General features: G+C 54.3%; 1 protein-coding gene across 1 annotated transcript in view; it reads right to left on the minus strand.

The window, feature by feature from the left end:
• The window catches only part of PRX (periaxin), an 18,808-nt gene extending 14,655 nt beyond the window's left edge, over window positions 1-4,153 (minus strand). The window contains exon 1 of the mRNA XM_011952540.1: window positions 4,127-4,153. The gene's annotated coding sequence lies outside the window, so the exon portion shown is untranslated. The remainder of the gene's footprint in view (window positions 1-4,126) is intronic.
• Between the last annotated feature and the right edge of the window lie 2,263 nt (window positions 4,154-6,416).

Consider the following 6,416-nt stretch of genomic DNA (forward strand, 5'->3'; position numbering starts at 1 on the left):
AAAAAAAAAAAAAAAAATTAATTTACAGAGATGGGGTCTCCCTAGGTTGCCACTCCTGGGCTCATGTATCCTCCTGCCTCAGCCTCCCAACACTATAAAATAATTATAGCCACTCCCATGTACTCCCAGTGAGTAAATCACAGCACCTCTCTATGCTTCAGTTACCTCATCCATAAAATGGGGAGAATAAGAGCTCTTACCTTGCAGGGCTGTTCCGAGGATCAAATGAGTTAATAAGTATAAAGTGCCAGGCACCTGGCAGGTGCTTTATAAATACTTGCTATTATTATTATTATTATTATTATTATTTTGAGACAGAGTCCCACTCTATTGCCCAAGCTGGAGTGAAGTGGTGCGAATTCAGCTCACTGCAACTTCTGCTTCCTGGGTTCAAGTGATTCTCCTGCCTCAGCCTCTCGAGTAACTGGGATTACAGGGGCCCACCACCACGCCTGGCTACTTTTTTGTATTTTTAATAGAGATGGGGTTTCACCATGCTGGGCAGGCTGGTCTTGAACTCCTGACCTCAGGTTATCCACCCGCCTCGGCCTCCCAGAGAGCTGGGATTACAGGCATGAGCCACTGCACCTGTCAGGCCATTATTATTACTAAGAACTTCCTATGGCCTTGACCTTCTGCCAAGTGCCCCACAGGCACCACTGCACGTGGCCCTCAGCACAGCCTTGTGCAATCAGCTACTACTGAGCCCATTACAGAGGAGACAACTGAGGCTGGGGGAAGGGATATCACTAGTCCAGATCACAAATGGTCAAGCCAGGACTTGAACTTGTCTGAAGGCTCCAGCCCTTTATCTGGGTAATCATAACTGATGGGTACTGAGTGGTTAGTATTTGCCGGTCCCCGTGCTAGACCTTCAGCTTCTATCTCACCTCGGAAAACCCCATTTCCTGAGAGGCCAAAAAAACTTGCTCAAGGCCTCATAGCACAGCCAGAAGGAGGCAAAGCTGAAATTCACATGCAGCCACCTGCCAGGCCCATCTGGGAAAATGGAGATGAATACTGTCTCCCCCAACCCCCGACTCTGGGCTTGTCCCCACAGCCCCCACCTGGCATGCCAACCCGCCAACCCCTATTGCACAGGGAAAGGTCAGGCCTCACGCGGCACATTCCCTCACACAATGGCCCGTCTGCTGTGCTCAGTTGCATTCCGCCGCTGCCCACCCACCCTGGCCACACAATGGCCCTTCATAGCCCATCACTAGGCAGGACAGAGGACATGTGGACCCCTTAACACTCCCACAGCACCCACGCCCCCCACAGTATAAGAGGGCTTCTTTCTGCATCTCCTAGGGGTCCTGGTCTCTGTGGCCTTCCTGTGAGGCCCCTGCCCCTTCCAGGCTGAGCCAGGACTTGAACTTGTCTAAAAACTCCAGCGCGGGCTGGGCACGTGGCTCAGGCCTGTAATCCCAACACTTTGGGAGGCTGAGGTGCATGGATCACGAGGTCAGGGGTTCGAGACCAGCCTGGCCAACATGGCGAAACCCCGTTTCCACTAAAAATACAAAAATTAGCCAGGCGTGTTGGTGTGCGCCTGTAATCCCAGCTACCCGGGAGGCTGAAGCAGGAGAATCCCTTGAGCCCGGGAGGCGGAGGTTGTGGTGAGCTGAGATCGTGCCACTGCACTCCAGCCTGTGCGACAGAGAGAGACTCCATCTCAAAAAAAATAATAAAAATAAAAATAAAAAAAGCTCCAGCGCTTTATCTGGCCAATCATAGTAACAACGGATGGGTATTGAGTAGTTAGTATTAATATTAGCTGGTCCCGCACTGAGACCTTGTCTGCCATGTCTGGGGCATTTCCTCTGAATTGGGCCATATGCTAGCACCCATTAGATGTTGTGGCTGTTACAGGGGTGGAAACTGAGGCTCCCAGAGGGGTCACTCAGCCAGAAAGGGGCAGAACTAGGACCCGTGCCTGCCCTTCATCCCTGCGTCACCTTAGTTTGCGTTGGTGGCTCCGCACACTGGGGCAGGAGCTAGGTTGGGCAGGAGGGGGTCAGTGGTGCTAGAAGCACACCCAGGCTAGGTGCCAGGCCTGGGCCGGGCAGGTGCTTTACATACTTGTAGGACCCCATTTAACTGATGAGTCAATGAGAGTTAAGAGACTGGTGATCACGGTGACAGAGTCGAATCTTGCGCCCAGGTGCGAAAGCGAACTCAGTTCCCTTACCCAGGACTGAGACACAGCACAGAGTCCTGAGCTGGGGGCATGAGAAGCCTGGACCTTGGTGGTGGTAGTGGAGGGGGTCTCCTGGGTCACAAGCTGTCTGTCCCAGGCCCGTGGCTGTGAGGGTCATGCCCGGAGCCTGGCACAGGAAGTTCAGGCGGGGCAGGGACAAGAGAGAGTGCCCTCCTTCTTCGTCCCTCTCTGGGACAGGCACCCAGCCCAGGTTATATTTAGCCCAACTGTGCCCTTCCTGAGCCACGTACCCAGCTCCTGGGGTAAGGTGGGGGCAGCTTCGGAAGGAAACCCACAGAGAGGACTCTGTGTTCCCAGCTCTGCCTATCCCATGAGGGAGGGGAAGGAGGGGTGGGGAGGCTCCTGGCGGGGCGGTCCCTGCCTTGTGTTAGGAGCAGATCTACTGGGACCAGGCAGACACTCCAGGTGCCAGCAGCCTATTTCTTGGGCGGTTACTGTGGCGTGACCCTGGCATATGCCAGAGTTTTCAGAATCCCCAGGGTCCTCATTTCTTGAGCACCTACTATGTGCTAAGTAAGATCCTTCCTGTCTTGGCTCCTTAAATCTTTGTAACATCTCCCTAGAGTGGGTACAACTGAGATACCCATTTCAGATGCGACTCATGCCCTTCAGAGCAGCTGGGAGCGAGGGGTTGTCATTTGGAGGCTGCTGAGGGCATTGCCCTTCTGGCCCTCTTTCCCTGGTGACTGCCACCAACTTCACTTGGGAACCCTGCCTGCTCAGAGCCTCAGCTTTCCCCAGCCACCAGCGTGATCTCCCATAGTAATGGCGGACGGGGGTTGAGCTGACTCATCCAGACCTCTAAACATTATCCGAGGCCATCTAGGGAGTCAGGGGGAGTTAAGGTGGTGACCTCTGACTGCCTCAGTTAGTCCCTGCTCCAGCACTTCCCAGGTATGAGGACTTGGGCAAGATCCTTCATCTCTGGGGCCTCAGTTTCTCCATCTGTAAAATGGAGCCAATAAGAATGGCTTTGAAGATTTGTGAGAGAACAGCGGGTGCTTAGAATATCCCTCATATATAGTAAGTGTTCAATTAATATAAACTCGTCTCTGACAGCAATAGAGAGAGTATGGAGGGAGGGGGCTGTGCATCTCACAGTGTTGCACATCCAACCTTTGCTCCTCAGTGGCCCCCACTTTCTCTGCTACCAAAGGGGAGCTTTGGCTGAGAGACAAAACCCAGCCCAGGCACCAGCCTCCCACCAACAGGATCCATGCTGCCTCCCTAGCACCCTACTCCAGGGAACCACCCCAGACATTCTGCCCCAGCTCTGGTGTTTGTTTGTTTGTTTGTTTTTTGGAGACAGGGTCTTACTCTGTCACTGAGACTGGAGTGCAGAGGTGTGATCACGGCTCACTACAGCCTCGACCTCCTGGGCCCAACTCGTTCTCCCATCTCAGCCTCCAGAGTAGCTGGGACCACAGGCATGCAACACCATACCCAGCTAATTAAAAAAAAAAGAAATTATTTTGTAGAGATGGGGCCTCTCTATGTGGCCCAGGCTGATCTCGAACTCCTGGGCTTAAGCAGTCCTCCCGCCTCGGCCTCCCAAAGTGTTGATTATAGGCATGAGCCAACATTCCCGGCTGCCCTAGCTCTTTAAAAGCAGCAATTCATTTATTCTGATGCCAGCCCTGTGAGGTGGCCTGGGGACATAAGCCCATTTTAGAGATGGGGAAGCAGAGGCACAAAGGATGAAGTATCTTGCCCAAGGCTGCACAGCCAGAAAGGAGAGGAAAGGGGATTTGAACCACTGGCTCCAAAGTCTGTACCTTTCACACACCTACAACACATGGCTTCCTGAGCCCCCAGGCCCCCTCCCAGCACCTCCTGGGACCCTGAACCTCATTCCCACAGTGTCTCAGCCTGGCCAGGGAGGGGACTGGCCGGCTGATCTCTTACCGCTGAGCCTCCAGACACCTCAAGAGCTCCTGGTCCCGTCTGTCAGCCCCAGCCCTAGGCTGGGGGGGAAAAGGAATGGGGAGGGGAAGGAGAGAGAGATCCCAGCCATTGGCTGCGGAGGTGTGACGTCACCAGAGGGTGGGTGGTAGAGAAACAAATATCCCCCTCCTCCAGCTACATCTATCCACAAGCGGTGGGGGCCAAGAGACAGCCACCAGCCGCCTCTCTCTTGCCTGGGCTGAGACCTCTGCCATGAGCTCAGCTTCAAGGATTTGCACATTGACTTCCTCGACTTGGAGAATCAGGACCCCACCCCAACCCCACCGTTTCCTGAGGACCCCGGCCTGGCCAATGGCCTCTACCGTAAACTCCTTCCACTCCCTCTCCCTGTCAACTTGGGTTCAAATCACAGCTCGACCACTTCCTGGCTGGGTGACCTGCCGCCAGTCACAGCTTCTCTCTGTGGATAGTAAGAGTACCTACCTTATGGGGTTGTGGTGAAGATTAAATGAGTCAAAAGAGACTGAAAATGTAAAACAATGCCTGGCACAGAATGAGGGTTACTAATGAGTATTTGGTATTATTTTTCACACAAATTAAGTGGCTAGCTCGTCTTGCTGGGGGGTTTTGACCCCTTTTGAGTGAAACTGGGCACAGGGGACCCCCAGTTCTCTGTCTGATGGAGTTACTGTTTAGGGGGACACCTATTATATACTAAGTGCCATGCTCAATGCTCAAGCCCTGCTTTTGAATCAAGGGTGTAAAATGGGGTCCTTATGCTCCCCACCCTTTTTTTTTTGAGACAAGGTCTTGCTCTGTCGCCCAGGTTGGAGTGCAGTGGTGTGATCATGGCTCACTGCAGCCTCAACCTCCTGGGCTTAAGCAATCCTCCCGACTCAGCTCCCTCAAGTAGCTGGGACTACAGGCATGCACCACCATGCCCAGCTAATTTTTGTATTTTTTGTAGAGACGAAGTTTCACCATGTTGCCCAGGCTGGTCTTGAACTCCCGGGCTCAAGCGATCTTCACACTTCAGCCTCCCAAAGTTCTGGGATTACAGGCGTGAGCCACTGCATCTGGCTATGCCCAACTTATAGCTATGTGGCCAGGAGGTGGTGGAGCTGAGGTCCAACCCCTGTTCTCCTGGACCACAAAAACCCTGCTACACTCTTCTGCCCCTTCCACTTCGCAGACAAGAAGGCTCAGAGAAGGTAAGTGACTCTCCCAAGATCACCATAGCAGGTCATTGGCAGGGGCTCAGATTTGAACCCAGACCTGCCTGACTCCCAAGCCAAGGCTACCAGGCCTCACCCCCATCCCCTAGACCCTGGCCCAGCCCCCAGCCTGCCCTGACTCACCCGACCCCGGGGGGCGGCACAGGGAGCACAGGTACCCCCACATACCACTTGAACCCACCCGGCTGCTGCCTCGGAAGCTCGTCGCTCTCTGAACCCAGGCCCCAAGCCTGGGCTGGGCTGAGGCTGGGGGATTACCCCCAAAGCGCGTGTCAGCAGCTTCTGCCCCATTGTCCAGCCAGGCACAGACACCGAGCCCTGGCCTCCGTCGGCACCGTTGTCCCTCACACCAGCCTGGGTGGTCCCTCTGCAGACCTGTCCCCCATCTCACACCAAGGGGTTGGGGCCTACTTCGGAGGGCATGGGGGACCAGGCCAGGATGGCAGGATCCCGGAATGCTGGGGGCCTCCCTCCCTTCTCTCTGAAATGCCCCCTGCCCACTCTCAGCCACCGAGGAAGGCAGGAATGTGCTGAGCTCTGGGAAATGCCTTCCCGGCCTGGCAGCAACCAAAGGTTGAGGTGCGGCCAGAAGCCAGCCAGAGCCCTCCTCCTGGGTGGGGTAGAAGGGATGGTATGGTCGGGACTCCCGATGGGCCTGAGGAGTCCCTTACCTCGTTGCATTCTCTCTCCTTCATTGATTCACGCAAACGTTCTTTCGTTCCTGTGTTCATTCAACAGACACTCACAAGCCCTGTTTAGTGGTAGGTCTTTTGCTGGGCACAGGGGACATCAACAGATCTGACTCCACCCCAGCAGGGAAGGGGCAGACTCAGGAAAGGATCCTGCAGGAGGTGATATCTGCAGTCAAACTGAATTAGTGGGGCGTGGTGGTGGGCACCTGTAATCCCAGTTACTCGAGAGGCTGAGGCAGGAGAATTGCTGAAACCCAGAAGGCAGAGGTTGCAGTGAGCCGAGATTGTGCCATTGCACTCCAGCCTGGGTGACAGAGCAAGCCTCTGTCTCAAAATAATAATAATAATAAATAATAATAAAAT

The sequence above is a fragment of the Colobus angolensis genome, unplaced genomic scaffold (genome assembly GCF_000951035.1).
Source record: "Colobus angolensis palliatus isolate OR3802 unplaced genomic scaffold, Cang.pa_1.0 Scaffold34, whole genome shotgun sequence".
Lineage (NCBI taxonomy): Eukaryota > Metazoa > Chordata > Mammalia > Primates > Cercopithecidae > Colobus > Colobus angolensis.